Source organism: Drosophila innubila (genome assembly GCF_004354385.1).
Source record: "Drosophila innubila isolate TH190305 chromosome 3L unlocalized genomic scaffold, UK_Dinn_1.0 0_D_3L, whole genome shotgun sequence".
In the NCBI taxonomy this organism is placed as follows: domain Eukaryota; kingdom Metazoa; phylum Arthropoda; class Insecta; order Diptera; family Drosophilidae; genus Drosophila; species Drosophila innubila.
This window is the reverse complement of record NW_022995376.1, coordinates 21,835,306-21,852,737: the sequence shown is the minus strand read 5'-3', so window position 1 is coordinate 21,852,737 and position 17,432 is coordinate 21,835,306. Positions and strand designations below refer to the sequence as shown.

Here is a 17,432-nt window from a genome sequence, read left to right as displayed (position 1 = left end):
AAACAACAACAACATCATAGTATTTATATTTAACAATTCCACCTGCTGTGGCCCTAATGATCTCAGCATTAAAAACCCAAAAAATTAAATATTCCAAACACGCCGCATGCCAAAAACCAATAACTAAAAGTGCTCTGCTTGAGCGTGATCGACTAGCAAATACCCTGCAATCAGCAAATCACATCGTGTTTCTATTTATTTTAAACAAACATGTAATACTCTTCTTACTTTGTAAGCAGGGTATAAAAACCACTTTTAAATCGAAATGGAAACTCGCGCAAATCTGTTACAAAAGTTTTTTGAAAACAACATAAAATTTAGATCGCACTTTGCCATTTTTGGTGCTCCATCAATTTACAACTTTTGTTCTAAAAATAAATGCATAAAACGAGCAAAAGTTTTTTGATTTCAGTTGAATCGTTACGTTCTTTATTTAGACAGATTAATGGTGCTCTGTCTCTGGTGTCATTTAATGCTTTTCAGTTGTCAAATTAAATCCTATGCTATGATCATACAACAGTCTGTGCTCTTAATAGCACCCAGCTGACAACGGCCGTTTAGTTATGATAGACACTGTGCAAATTAGACCCATTATATTTGACGTTCTAAAGTGTAAGAATTTACAGACTGTCTACATTGTTACACATCATTAAGGCACCAAATGAGTGAGAGAGAGATTTTATGAATTATAGACTTAAAGTAAGAAATTCTATAGCTGTACCACAAGTATCTTTAGAGTATGTGTTTATCTTTCCTTTCTATTTAAAAAATCAACTAAAATTAAGTTAATATTACTTTTCCAACATATAGTTCTTCTTTCATTGATATGCTTGTATAATAAACTTTTTAAAATACAATTATTCATGTAATTGTTTTTTTATTATTTGTTTTTACGTTAGACTAACCGGTCAAGCAGATGTTTCTGACATGGACATTTGGAGTGATCATACTTTAATGGGTAATGTTTCTTTTTGTAGCATGTTGTTAAAAGTTGTGTGAAAACAAGTTGCTTTTATTTGTTGCAAAGAATTGCCCAAGACTCGGGACCACACACATAGTGTTTGTTTAGGATTTTTAGGAGTGAAATTCATAGAGTCATAAAGGTAAATAGAAACTGTGCTAAAGTAAAAGCTTGAAAAAACACGACATTCGACTGCAATTACAACAAGTCAAGTCGATCAGAGTCAAATTGGGAATTGTGGTAAGACGAGGTCCGATCCAGAAGCCAAAAGAGTTCCATAATGAAACTATATTCATATTTACATAAATTTCAATTGGCGCGCCTTCCTTTTGCTCGTTTCTGTTAACTCGTTTAATGTCTTCATTTCAATTTAATTTTCACTCTTTTTTCTGTGTTTTCTTTGTGGGTGTTGCGGCTCATACAATTTATGTGCGACAGTGAAAGCCATAGAAATATGAGGCAAACGAAATGCCTGACATATAAATCAACTTGAATGTCCCATTGCAACGCACCCTTTTCCTTTTATGATCTTTGTTATTTAGTTGCCTCAGAAGGAAAGGATTAAATGCTCACAAACTGACCCCCAACAATTGTGTGTTGTCGCTTTTGCGTGTGGTCTTTCCTCATAAAATGCATAACATCATAAAACTTGTTTCTTTTTATCATAAAATTCCATTGAATTCGGCATCGACTGCGAAAGTTCAACGTACAATTGAGAAAATTGAATTACAACAACTGCAACATGATAGCATTCCGGATACTATAAAAATAAACATAATTCAGATTGTTTAAATTGGCTTTTTGCCACTACAACAGATCGAAAAATATGCCAGGTAGCAACTTGTTGACAATTTTTATTTATTTATGTAAGTAATACTATACTTTAATGATACAAATATTAAATTTTAAAGCTCAAATATCTCCAGAGTTGTGACTCTGAATTGCTCTAAGCTATTTTATTGCTAAATTTGAAGTAGTTTACATATTTAAAGTAACGTCTAATATAGTTTCAGTCTAAGATAAATGCTGAAAGAGAATTTTATCTCTTATGATTATTAAAATTATGATAGTTAGCAACTCTCTGAACTTTATACATTGTAAATATTACACACTATTGAAACTTCACGTATTGTTAATTTAATCACTAGGCTGATAAAACAAATCATACTTGGCTAAAATATCAAATAACTCAAAAAACTATGCTTGGCCATTTAGCGCTTTGACAAAAGGCAACAACAAAAGGCCATTAAGTAAATTTACATAAATCAAAATTATGTTAGGAACTATGTAAAAATAAAAAAAAAAACAATAGAAATCGATCGACGCAAAGGCATTGAATCTGAGGCATTTGTAGAATATTTTGTTTAAATACCAAAATCAATAGATAATTTTGGGGTAAAATGAGGGTGTGCGGTATGGTTACCAAGAATCGGGAAAAAAACTGAAGGTGTCGATAATTTATTATTTTTATTAGCATCGCATTGTTGACTTCTATTGTTTGGGTTCGGCTGTTGATCGGTTGGCTGAGTTCCCCAAGCTCCTCATCTTTCAGGTCTCAGTATAAGCAATCGAGTCTTAAAGATAAATAGCTAAATCGAAGCTGATTGAATTTGACCACTATATCATATCCCCAAGATATAAGAACAAAAAAATAAAAGCCTGCTTTTAGGGTGAAGTACCCTGTAGCTACAGTAGGCTTTGAAATTGAGATGAGAAAATGGCCTTCATTCTGACATATTTACTAGATTCGTAGATCAGTTTTTATTGTATTTTACTAAACCGAAACCAAAAAAAAAATATATATAAAAAATTTGACAAAATTCCAAGTTATATCAAAATGTCGCTTGCACAACAGCATTCAAATATTTCGGAAGAGGTTATGGAATATCTGTTTGATCAAAAGATCCGTGAACGCGATTTAATTGCCGAAAAGGAGGAACTCAAACAAAGAATGAACAGAATCGAAGACTTTTTAGTGCTGCTACAAAATAGTGACGATGATCTAAGCTGCATGATAGTCACGGATAATCTCTATCAACTAAGCACAGTCCGACTGGTCAGGGAGGCCCTTTTGGCCAGTCTAACGGCCAACATGCGTCCATATTTGAAGTTGCACCGCAAGTTGCTACGTTTGCAGCGACACATTCGTGAGGATCACAGTGTATTGTATGAAAATCTAATCAGAACTCCGAGTACTTGATGCAAATGACATTTATAAGTTGCAATTTTGGTTAATAAATTATTTATTTTGCTAACCTATATTAAGAATTTCTTTTATTTTCTATGGATAAGTTAAAGCTAACTATTTCGGGCAACAAAACAGTATCAAAATTGAATATTTCTATTGCAGACTTTTTTGTATTCTAAAAATTTCAACATATAAAAAAAAGATAGAAAATATTTCTAGGAATATAATCATATTTTCAGTATAATATTTACAGGGAAGAGCTAGTCATAAGTGCTCAATTGAAGCACAACAAAACAAATAACATCCCACGACATTTTTTGAGCCGCAGTTTGGCCGAATTTCAATAAAATTTCATTTGTGAGTTGGCAGGAAAAATGCGTCGTCTGCCGTCATGTGCGACAGGGCAGATTCAACTTGTCATAATTAAATGTGTAATATTTGTCTTCCCTTTCGACACCTATGCTCTTCCCATTCCCCCTCTACCATTCCCCTACCTACAAACATCTGCTCAACGAGCCGTGAGCTGCGCACGCGCTCAAAACATCAACTTATGGGTTTGACGGTATGACGGAATATGTTTAGATAGTGGAGACGGGGGGAATGCAACGTGTAAATTATAAAAATCATGCACATTTCATCAGCTTTAGGTCTATTCCTCCTTTCCACAATTTCAACTCGAATGCAACACGAAACGCGTTCCGCTTGCCTCGTTTCAAAAGCGAAAAGTGCGTCGACGCTTTTTTGTGGCCCATTGTATTTCCCCCGAGCTTTATGCCGCATTTTTATTATGTGTGTTTTTAACTTTCGTTTCAATGGCTCTTTTTCCTCAATTTCTTTGTTTTGGTTTTTACAGCATTAAACTATAAATCGCTGGTTTGTTGTTGTGATTTGGATGCTGACACGTGCGTTCAACTTGAAGTTGCCCATGTGGAAATTTGCTTTAAGTTCAGATATCATAATCTTTATATGACTTAATCAAAGATAATAAGTGAGAATTAATCGCAAGTTGAAAATATTACCTCTTAGATTTTACATACTTTTTACATTATTATCCGAAATCGAGCAAATTATTTAAAAATAATTACAAAGATAGTATAGATAATTATCAAAATCTTATATTTATGTATCTATCGTCACTACTTAATGAATTTCGAATTCTTTACATATTTTAAATCAGTTATTTTAAATTAAAAATTAATTGCAAAAATTTGGTTATTTCATTTTTATTTTAATATTTACTGCCACTAGTCTCTAAAATTTCTATCAAAACTTTTTCAGCTCAATTTACAATTGGGTCTCTTCACTCCTTATAATATTTGTATGCGTTTATGAGTATTTTTCACTGATTTAAAAATCCATCATCATTAATTTTTTTTTTTTTTTTGATTTAGCTGGTCAATTGTATGGAGAGTCAATTGTATTCGTTGTATTTGCTTTTGTGTTGGCCACGTCAAACCCTTGGCTCGTGTGCCAAGTTGTTAACAAGGCTGATTAATGGGGCCGATTAGCATAAGTAAACATTAAGTAAACTGTGTATAAAATACGCTTTACGACACTCAATCGTGATTCAATATTAGATTTTGCGTATGGTGTAAACAACAGAGTTACAAAGAATTTTGAACAAGTGCACAAAAGGAGTGAAAACTGTGTCTACGTTAATTAAAAAGCTACACAGAAATTTGCATACAAGACACAAAATTGGCTTAAAAATTGAGTTTGTCTGCGAATTTGTGTTCGCAAGCCGCCGGCCAATTTGGGCTTTTCAAGCGTTGTCACTGTCAACTGTCAGTTGAATAGCAGACACATAAATACTGAAAGATTTTTTAAATTGCCTGGAAAATGCCCCCGATAGAAGTGGCCGAAATAATACCTATGGCAAATAATTGATATCAGATATATGGTATTTAAATAATTATACTAAATCTTTATTTTGGGATTTCATTAGAAAGTCTAAAATATTTGCTCCGCTTAAGAAATACATGCACATAAATAATTTAGTTTAACAATTTATACTTGATCTATATTATAGGGGTTTGATCTGATCTCCTTTTTTTTATTTTTTAGATCAAGATAACAACATTTAACATATTAGTGCTTTTTTTGCAGAGAAAGTATGTGGTGATATATATTTTTGATCAATGAAGATACAAATTGAAGTTCAATGACTTCGAATGGTAGCTAATTTAAACGATAATTTAAAAAAAAAAACCCACCTGTTTATATGGAGTCATTCATTAATGTTGTAGGTGTATTTATATTTCCAGAAATTGAAAGCTACAAAAAGAGACAAAAGAAAATCGAAATGTTAAACATGTTGATTAATAGCAGTTATCCAAATCTAAGTTACAATATATACGGAATAATTAAGTAGACTGTTTTATTGGCTAGCATTAATCAAAGGCTCAGACACTTACACACAACCAGAATAAAGACGATCGAGGGCTTTTCGAACGTGTGCCACTTGATAATCGCCCCCATATATAAATATAATATATAATGTGAGCACGATCCCACACACATGATATCGTTATTGCTATGATACTAACCACAATGGTGTCATTTTGATATGCGATGTGCTGCCAACGCCAAAGACGCCCCCATGCCACGATCCATAGTTGGCCTAATCTCTGTCTTAGCCAACTCTTCTGGCAAAGCTCTCGAAATCTACAAGAGTTCGTGTAAGGCGTGCGTTTAAACTCATTAATACAGCCACTACGATGCGATCTGATCCATGCCGATAGACTCTGTCCTCGATTTATGTATATATCCAAGACATTGCACAGTGGGCTCATCGCATTTTAAACCGAATTAAGTTTATACAATTTAATTTGTAATTTTCACCACTAGTTTTAACAATCAAATCTCTGCAAAAATGTTAGCAGCCCTGGTTTGTCAAATTAAAATTTGTACAGGAGTTAGCATCGCGACTGTCGGTTGTTATCGTCCTATTTGCTATTTTTACAGTTTCGTACAAAGTTTGCAACAATAAAATGCATTTTTTCATTGGAAAAATGTTAAATTAAAAAAAACGGTTTATCAGGCGTGCCACAGAACACGAAACTAACCGAAAATTTCCCAAATATCCATACATTTTTGGAAGATTTTCGGTTGGTTTCGATTTCTATGGCACCCCTGCATATGTTTTTGTAAATTCGAAAATTTTGAGAAATTTGTAGTTCACGCCCACTGTGCCACAACAGCGATGTACGACGTGTGCCTGAACAGTGCCTCCAAAATTGTAACCCCAGGGTCTGCGTTGGTGTTGTTTCGGAGGTGCAGTTGCTGCATTTTGTTGGCCAGCCAGCGATTTTAAACGGATTTATGCATCGTCCGCCAGATTTCATACAAATTTCCTAAAGGGTTTCGTTTTTCACTCGTCGTTGCTATTGTTGTTGTTGTTGTTGTTGTTGTTGTAATTTTTGTTGGTGTTGTTTCTATATAACATTGCGTGGGCCAAACCAATGGAGCTTTTCATTTCGATGCAAGCGCGGCTGCTGCAGCCATAAATTGTTGTTGCTGCTGTTGTTGTTATTGTTGTTGTATCTGTTGCATGTGGCTTGTGGTTTTTGTTGGCAGTCGTGAAAGTTGCGTAAATCGCGTGAAGCAGTAGAAGAAAAGTTCAATACTTTTCAAAATAATTGTAGAAAGTTTATTTTTTATTTCATTTTTCCCTCCACACTCCCTGCTCCCTGCTCCCTGCTCCCTTCTCGCTCAAGTGCTTATGCAACGCCAAAGTAAACATATAAAAATGTATAAAGACTGAGATTTTGCCTTTGAGGCGTGGATTTTGATTGAAACTTAATTGTCTATCAATTGTGGTTATAGAGTTTAATGGACATTGACACGATATTAATAGGATGAAATATTGAAAGAGCTTTTTACAATCGACAGAATCGTCATGAAGCTTTTCGGAATCGTCATTCCAGTTTTGTGGCATAAACTCTTATACTGTAATACCAAATAACTGTTATATATGAAATTCATGAGTTATCTCATTTGTAAGACAAGGATTACTACCAAAATTGGCTACTACACCGTCTCCAAAATGATTAATTATTGTATATGCTTCCCATTTTGTTTTAAAAAAGTACTCGTAATGTGGCACAATAATTTCATATTTCGCAGTTGCGATAATAAATATGGATGCACTTTTTAAGTGGAACGGATAATAACACCTCTTGCCATCTTGCCATTGGTCCCATTGGGCCTCTGTGTAATACATCAAGACATTATGCGACGTGGAGACCAAGTGTCGCTGCTTGACCCACATACCAAGTATGTAAGATTTAAGTAGAAACCAGGCGTCGAACCAACTCCCCAAATGAAACTTGAACGCAACTGAAATCAAAATATATACGATGCGAAATGGCAAAAAGAAAATCACGGATCAACTGAGCGAACGTCTGTCTGTCGCACTAACTGACTAACTGACTGACTGACTGACATAAGCGGAGCGTGTTGCCAAAAAGGAAACCAGTCGACGGCTTTATGATGGGAACCAGCGAAAGAAAAAACAACATTTTGAAAATCGAAAACTGTGTTGACGTCCGCTACAGAAGCAATTAGGCGACTCTTATCAACGTCGTTCAGTTTCGTAAATCAATCTCAGCGACCTACTACTGTACCGTACGTACCTACATAGGCAACTCCGACAAGCTAAAATATGCAAAATCAACAATTAATATATACCTCAACGAATATTGCACACACTTTTTTAGTGATTAATTTAAAAACCTTAGCTATTTATACATATACTAAAGCTTTAATGCGTTTTGCAGAGCTTTAAACAGTTTTCACTTGATAACACTCGAATAGAAGTTTATTTATCTCAATAATCTGGATCTGTCTTACGGCTATACAATGCAAAAATTTAAAAAGCTTGCTAACAATTGAAAACTCTTTGCATTGTTTAAGACTGTTCTAAATTCTAAAAGAATTTGAATATAGAGTGCAAAGTTAATTTTATATGGTTGAAAAGTACTAAAACCTTTTTTAATGGGCTCTTCGAAGCTTAAACCTCGTTTTACAATGAAATATTTCAAAGAATTCGAATTTCTTTGGATCGTAATAAAACCCTTTATATTAATAGAGTAAAGAAAATACAAAGAGTGCAAAAGTAACGTATATAAAAACATAAACTGTGCATTGCTTTTAAACGACCTTCGCCATTTCGAGTTACCTTTAAAAGTATTTCGCTGTTGTTTTTGTCTTCTTTAACATTGTACAAAACTTGTATATATATTTGTATATAAATTGTTTTTGTTGCCATTGCCACGGATGCATAAAACATGTTACCGATCGGTTTTGGAGTCGCCTTCGCCTTTGCCTTTGCCTTTGCCTTCAGGTAAACGTAAACATCGAACCTCTTGCGTGCTCATCCGTTTGGCAACATTATATTTCCGTCAAGCCCCACACTCGGAGAGGCCCCAACAGTCCCAACAGAAACTTGGCAACAGCGCCTCGAGTGGCGTGATCTCTACCCATATGTATGTATGTGTGTGTGTGTGTGTGTGTGTGTGAAGTGGAGTCGACCATTTGAAGGTCGCACAATGTTTTCAGTTAGGGGGACGGGCACACCAGAAAGCGCGCCAAAAAAAAAAGCAGAACTTGTTGCTGTTGCCAAAGTCCGAGTTCAATTTTCAGTTGCACCTAATGATCCACGGAGATTTATGGCAAGGTGTTTGGATCTAAGCCAAGTTTGGGCTTTATGATTTACGGCCTTCAAAGTGCTCGCAGCTTATTGGAAATTTCCTTTTTGATTGATGTTCTATTATTTTTCGTGGAATTTTTAAAAGAAATTGTTAAAACTGAATAGATTAAAGATATATTTTTTTTTACAGTATTATCATAAAAGTTAGCTGTGTTTTTCATATGAAGTATTGCGAATTGCATCTCATTCTTAAGAAACTTATAAACACATTTTAGAATAATATGACGCGGAATCGAACCCAGTAATTTTTTTAGGTGAGGTTCCAGCTATGTGACAGATTGGGGACTGTAAGTAGAGAGCCACGGAACTCATACAAGTTAAGTGAAACTATTAGTTTCTTTATAGATTTATTAAAAAATATCAGATATAAGAATCGAACAAGATTAAAAATATCAAATGAATTTTCTTTCTTATTTTATAACTTTTAAAAAATATGGCTCTGTTTTTCGAAAATTGTATTAACTGATTTAAAATCTGTTTAAAAAATTAGCTTAGTACCAATCACATACCAAACAAATTCCAATTATTGTATACTCCAATAAAATCTAAATAAAAGTACAGTCATTTATTTTAATTATTTTAATTTATTTTCATTACTCAAAACTTTTTGTATTTTTTCCTTTCTCAGTTTAACTTTAACTAACAATTCTCTTTTTCTTTTAATCTGAAAGCAACCTTGATTATTTGGGTAAATCTGCCTACACAACAGCTTTTCAAGAACATATCAAGTACTTTTCTCAAGTATAGTATTTTACCTTCTAAATATATTTTCTTATGATTTACTTAAACACCTCAATTGGACCCTAAGACAATGTGAAAACTAAGGTCATGACATGTCAGGCAAAAAAGTTGAACAACATACTTAAAACACGTGTAAACTGCTCAATTACATAAGCAGAAAATAGTTAAATCACCTAGACAATTGAAATAATTTACATGGGTAGCTTGAGACCTTAAAGAAACAATTAAAAGTCTACACACAAAGTGCAATTCATTTGCATATTAAGAGGCTCTAGCATAACTAATTGTGGAGGCGGCTATTAACAATTACCCGACATAAGTAAAATTTATTACCTAGAGATGGGCGTATAAATTGCCTATATGGATTTTATAACTGTTATTTAGTTGTGTGTATATATTTTTTTTTATTTCTTTAAATTTTTTTGTTTAGCATTTTTCCGCATTTATCTAAATTTATACTTTTTTTTTTTTTTTTTTTTTAAATTAGGAAAGGTTCGCAATTGTCTTAGTGATAGTCCATCAGGATGAATTACACAAGGTAGCTTGACTAGATATGTTGATTGGGAGTCTTCTGAACTCCTGAGTCTTCAATATCTGATTCTTCATCATCACCAAACATCACTCGATCCCAGTCTCGTTGTTCCTGGGAATCCATTTGGGGTGATAGAGAAGCTGAGGAATTTATGGAAGTCCAGAGTAGATAGAATGGGTCTAGGTCTCTCTGAGGACAAGTCCTATAATTTCTCCTAGCTCTTAAGTTAGGGGTTTATCGCGGTTTCTGGGGATGTGGGGGCGCCATGAGGGGGTACGGACTTGAGGTTTCCTTTCCTTGTGATGCGCTTTTCTTTCTGTATGAATAGAAAATAATGATGCTGGATATTAGGAAACCTATCAGTTGAAGATCACCGGTCTGAATAAATAGGAGGATTATAGAAATATGATAGACTATAATATATTCACTTAATAGCTAACAATATTTATCCCAGATCATAGCACGCTCATCTTCATTTTATTCAATAAAGATGTACTCGATATTTATCACTGATTAATACGCACCCATCTCTAACCGCTAACGAAGGGCCGCTCTAAAGGTGTTAAAAAGTTGTACGCAATCCGATTAACAAACTGCGACTACCAAAAATACTCTATGTGGTTTTATGTGGGCTATCGCTAGACAAGTGACTGACCATGGTCGCCTTTGGGCCATAAATTTGTTGAGAGCGCCAACTTGTCGGTCGTCTTTATCATACTACCATGCCACGGATGCAAATTGACAAGCGCGACTTTTGCTTTGTAACTGAACTCAAGTAAAAATGATTGCAGTTGAAAAGCGAAGGCGAAACCAGATACGCCTTCAATCGTTGGATCAGCTGAGCAGAAGAAGAAGACGAAGAAGCAGAAGCAGAGAAGCAGGGAAGCAGGAGGAAGAGCTGCGATGAAACCACTCGAATCACGTCTGGCCGCTTGTCAAGGGGCAACCAAGTGCAAAGGCGTCAGTTTGCATTCGATGAATTTCAATCACACGCATATCATTTGCCACTTTAAACAAATAAATAACTAACTATCCTCAAGTATCTGTCGATTGACGGACATAACTCGATTATTCGATTGAATGCTTCAGATATAATTTAATATGAAGTACAGCACAAGGAGTAAACTATTTGAAAAATAATTTAAATGTTTTTAAAAAGTATTTTCAGATATTGTAAATGGACTTTTTGGATGTATTTGTAGAACTGCATTATTTTTTTTTCAAATTTATCCACATTATTTCCAAAAACTCAAGATACTTTTATTGGTACTATTTTTTATATAAATATTATTAACATTTATTTATTAACAAAAATGTTTAAATTGACATATTTATTATTATTTTTACTCTCAATATTGTCTTCATTTATTGAATTATTATTTTAATATAGTTTGCTTATTATATTATTATTTTGATTATTAGTATTATTATTATCTTAATTAAAATTTGAATTTGAATTATAAATAACCAATCTGTACATTTATTTTTTTCTGAAGATCAGTTTGTGATATTTTAGTTGCTTCTAGTTCTAGCTTTTTCTGGAATTTTTGTAGACAAACAAGTTACTCTTGTAAAAGTCTAGTTATATAAACTAATAAAAGTTTATTACATTTATATATAAAACTTGATTACAATGCTGGGATCTATGTCAGCAACTTCTTTGACTATTAAAATCCATTTGTTGACTCAGCCTTGAGCTCTGAGTGTTGAATTGATTGTAGTACACAAAGCTGTTCATTCATTCAATAATTGAAAGTTGTACATAGATTGAGAATATATGCTATTTATATGGTCAAATACATGTGTATATGTATATGCAGGAAGTGCAGCGTATGGTAGCAACATTTGGTCTTGTTGTTTTTTGTGCAAACAAATGTATCTGGAGGCACACATTGAGGCATGCTGCCGGATGATTTAGTAGGCGTTGCAACATGCGCCATATGCATGCAGCATGCCCATCCAGAGCGCACAACCACTTAAAATTTAAAAGGCTGCCACAAAAACAACAACAAGACACACAAACACAACACACACACACACACACATTCACAGAGAACATACTCAACTGTTTTTGCCTTGATGCGCAGAAAAGTTTTCGCGCCTGCTTTCAATCGTTGCTTAAGGTTTCCTTCTGATGTGGGCAGTCGTCAACCCCCCCCCCCCCTTCACTACCGCTAACTTGCCCCCTACTTGTTCCCTTGCCACATGCAGCTTCCACACTCCGTTCAGCCTCATTGGGGGCAACGCATGCGCAATTTGCGCGCCGGCTGCGCTGGCAATAAATTCATAAAAAATCATTAAGCAGAATTTAAAATCCAAAAGACTTTGCACATGTGCAACCCAAAGGGGGACGGAGGCAAGAACAGGGATAGTCGTGGCAAAGGGACAAGCTGATGCGGCAAGTTGTCGCATTAATTTCAAGCTTAAGCGCAGGATTGAACCTATAAATGGTATCTTAAGCTCACTGCAAACTCATAAATTGGACTCAATCTGAGGCCAGCTTAATGCAGCTCTCGATGAAAATGCAACCAGGTGCAGTCACCATACATTTGATAGGGACGTTAGATTTCCAGGCAATAATATGATGACACTTATTTATTGTTGTGGCTGAATCATGATGGGTTTATTGAAGGCAGACAAGCACAAAGTGACCAAGAGGTTGATAAAACAGATATTATTTCTATATTTCATTCTCAGTGATTTGAAATTTAAATTTTCAAGAATTTAAATTTAAGTGAGCATAAAAAATATCAAAAATTTAAAAAAGGAAACAAATTCAACTTAATAAAAAACGTTTTGATGAAGTAAACAACAAAATTGGGAATATTTTGGAGTAATGGATGACAACTTCATTAACATTTTTTAGAAATTTGAAATATACAGGCCTGTTCCGGTTTTCACTTACATTATACGAATTTCAATCCAAATGCAAATCGATTAAAAAGTGTTGAATTGATTCATTTTGTATTACGCTTCATTGAAAGCACTCAAAATTAATTTAAAAATCAAATCAAAATTTTAAAATTTCTCTGATGATGCAAAATTACTTCTAATTTTTTCAAGTATTTTATATTTTGTTTTCACTTTGATCTACCGAATTTGAAATCACTAGCCCAATATCAAGTGAATTCAATTCGTAAAATCTGACCGAAAGTGAAAACCCGAACAGGTAAAGGAAACTCATTTCTGCAATATCTAGCCGAAAATGAAAACAGGAACAGGCCTGATAAGTAAACATGAAGAATAAAAGTATCTTAAACGCAAAGAGACCATGTTAGCAAGTTGAAAATTATCAAACATCAACTGAAGTAATTGTTTGAACAACATTCTTTCCAGTACTTAAAATCCACAGTGCATTATGTTCATTGAACTATGTCATAAAGATATAAGTCAATGCTAAAAATAAATATGTCTGCTCTGGCAGCATTATGGCCAAAACTCCCCATAACAACGAAAAACAAAAGCAATCAACAAAAAATTTTGCATGCTGCGCATGAACTCCACGAAGACACAACAAATGACACCACAAAACTGAAAAGAACCGAACCGAAGCGAAAAAAAAATATATATTTTAATTTTCTGCTACGTCTTGTGCATGTTCTTAAATACCCTAACCGGAGGTATTATTAGATATTGCAAAGGGTACACAAATTTAAAAACAGCTGAGTTTTACAGAACTTTTATCCAATTGTACTGAATCTTTGTAACTTTATCAATATAGGGATCGCAAAAAAAGACTGATTTAAATTTTAAAAATTAATTTTACTTTTTTCTTATTAAAATCAAATTTTAAAGATATTTTTAAATTTTTAATTAAAATTAAGAATATTTTTTTTCAATCAACATTGATTTTAAAACTTATAACTTTTATGAACCTTAATAAATATTAATCAACATTTGCTTATGTAAGTTAACAGACGTTATAATCTTTTATTTTTTTTTGGATTTGAACCTGAAATTTAGAATAAACTCCACAACAGAGTTAGTATTATATATTAAGTGTATTAGGGGTTCGTTTTCCCAGTTTTTTTTTAAAGAGCTCCCGAGGCGTCAACAGAATTTTGTTTATAAAATTTGACAGACGAAATAAACGAAGAATTCAGTATAGGGTGTGGCAAATATGCACAGCTTGCAGATACAGATACAGCTAGAAAGAGATACAGATACGGATTCCGATAAAAGATTCAAGATATAGAATTATATGTGCAAATACATATGGTATATGAGCATATGGTAAATTTATGTGACATTCGCATTGGAAATTAACAGCGGACTGTTTTAAATTAATGTTGACACTTGTTGGCTTTGCATGTCTCTCGCTTTACTGCTGCAAAAAACTCATTAGAAACGCAGACAATCAGAAGGCGGCTCAAGGTTAAGCCTTAAAGGGGGACTTTAACGCTTCAGCTAACCCCCAATAAAACTCGACATCGCGACGTCTTGCAGTCTATTCACTTTTTTATTTTTTCATCGTTCTTTGCTCATCTCCTTTGCTTTGAACTCTTTTTTATGCTGGCAAAATGAAAAACTAAAACAGCAGCCTCTGTGTGTCCAAACAAAAGCGAATCTCATTGTTGATAAATCTTTTCAACTCCTCCCTTCAACTCACTTCAACTGGTTTTAGTCCTCTCCACTCGCAGTGCTGAGGACTTGAACTTATCGATGTGTATATATCTCACTGTATTCCCGCAGCTGTGTCTCCTGTTTGAGGCAGTTCTGTAACTTGCGTAAGCTGCAAAAACTTTAAATAATATTCTTAAAGTTTTCTTTAATTCATGATCTTGTTGGAAGATCAGAAAATCATGTCAGTATTAAAGTAGCTAGTTTCAGACAGTATTTTCTACTATATTTCTATTTTCTTTATCTATACAGTAGCTAAAAAAAGTATACAAAGCAATTAAAATACAAGAAGCTAATAAGATTTTAAGAAAATATATATATATTGGATTCAACATTTGGTGTCGCATTCGGTGTTTGGTAAGTAAAATCCATTATACAATTTTAAAGTGGACATCTAATAGCCTATTTCCACGACAGCACATTTGGCTCATTCGACGTCATTTTCATCATTTGGCCTGAATGTGGACTTCATTTCAGGTCAAAATCCGAATGATAATTTTGGCTCATTCATAGTGAATGTGAAGATTTTGTGTCATTCGCCCCGGCGATTTTCAGTATTTCTTTATCGAACACGCGATGCTTATCGATAAACTCGTGAAATAAAAGCAATTATCACCTTAACCAGCTGCTTTCTTCAATAAAAACAATAGGCATTAAATTTGCACCAATTATAATATCAAAATAAATATTAAAATGTTGTTATTGTCAGCTTTTTAAGATTTGTATACAGAAACCGCACAGCTGATTTGCTTTGGGTGAATAACAAATGTCTTAACAGCTTCACATTTGGTCGTGGAAAGCCAAATATGAGCCACATTCAAATGTGAGCAAATGTGAATAGTCGTGGAAATAGCCTATTACACAATTTTCATAAAACGGACAAGCCCAATTGAATTGTTTTTCCCCACAACTTTCAATTTAAATTTGATGATATTTTACAAATTCTATTATAAACATAAAAAACGGAACTCTATTACAACCGATATATCAGGAAACATTCGATAAAAAGTTATTTACAATTTTTTTGCTTAACTTTAAGTTAAGCTTATAAAATTTGATTTGAAGGTAGCAGTCATAATCCTAAATTTCTATGCCAGGTCTCTTCCCAACGCCTAATGCCAATCGGCTGAAGTCATAACACGCATTATTCATCTGGCTGTAAGTCAGTATCTCTCTTCTCTCTGACTGGTTAGCATTACAGCACTTAAGTTAAGCCAGGCTTTAAGCCAACTCTAGCTATGGCTTGAGTAGCAACGATCATCGTCTGGCTTTTCGCAACTCTTCTCCCGCTTAGCTCTATGGACCACATGTGGTGTTTGTTGTGCACACACACACACACACACACACACACACACACACACACAAAACAGTTTTCTCTGCATGTTCTGGCAAATGTTTGCCATTTGACAACAGCAGCCCGCGTTGTGTTTTCTCCAATCTTCGTTGTCCGATCTTCGGTTTTGGATTCAGACTCGGATTCGGTTTCGGTTTCGGGCCTGGCAACATTTCTATTATTTATACCAGTTCAACATCAGCATCGGCATCAGCATTTCCCATCGCAGAGCTCATCCAGTTTTTCACACTTTCCATCTGCCCGCTGGCTGTGGATGTTTGCGGCTCTTGTAGCAATTAAAAATAATTTGTTTGTCTTGTTTTATGTCAAAATTCATGAAAATACATCATAATAATAATATTATTAAAGGAGAGACTCTAGCAGAAGGATGTTGTTGTTGCTTGTATTCCACTTTGCGATACAAGCTGAGATTAAGTTCAGTTGACCTTAAGACGAGCTTTGCTTTACAATGATCTTTCTGCACGAAACCCATTAAATTTTTGCTTAAAGCAGTTGAGAATTATAAAAAACAATTCATACAAAAGGATTATATTTTTTATAAAAATGTTTAGTATTTTTAATAGCTTGATAAACTTGCTAAATTCAAATTTCTTTTCTATTTAAATTCATATACTTTTGATAACATTTCTTATATGTTTTTTTCGATCCTCAGTTTAAATATTTTTAAAGGAACAAAAATACTAAATATTTAATTTCTTGTAAATATTTCAAACCCTTTTTTGAAATTTTTTGTTATAAGTATATTTCAATTAACATGTTATGTGATCTATGAATATCCAGTTAGACTTCTTTTTAAAAGTGTCTAAGACTATATTACAGCTGTCAGACACTTGATTTAGAAACTGTCCATAGACTTGAAACTTCCGAGAGCAAAGGCCTTGAGAGTTTTGTTAACTGGTTATTAGCTGGGTTATTTGCGTATTGTCAGTGCGCCGATTCGAGTAGCACTTGAAAATGCTGCAAAATGTAAACCTTTTTGCTCAGATCGGTACAAAGCTTTGATTGAAAGGCAAATAAGCTGCCGTTTTAATAAAAACAAAAGAGGAAGGGGATAGATGGTATGGGAGTATACACACATACGAGTATAATGAAAATCTATCTTGACAACGATGACAGCGGCGACAATAATAACAACAACAACAATAAAGCACGAAGCGCATAAATCATTTGCGTGGACAGAAATGCAAATCTTTGCCAGATTAAAACAAAAACAATGCCATATAAAATACTCGCAAGCATCAAGCGAGACTCAAGACGGCAAAAAATTAAAACCTAAACCTGTCAAATCCACGCTATCGTGAAGATAAGACACGTCGACTTGAACGT

General features: G+C 34.0%; 1 protein-coding gene across 1 annotated transcript in view; it reads right to left on the bottom strand.

Moving 5' to 3' along the window:
* LOC117787426 (semaphorin-5A) overlaps window positions 1-17,432 on the bottom strand; it is a 44,327-nt gene that overhangs the window by 18,393 nt on the left and 8,502 nt on the right. Inside the window, exon 2 of the mRNA XM_034625950.1 lies at window positions 5,363-5,423. The gene's annotated coding sequence lies outside the window, so the exon portion shown is untranslated. The remainder of the gene's footprint in view (window positions 1-5,362; window positions 5,424-17,432) is intronic.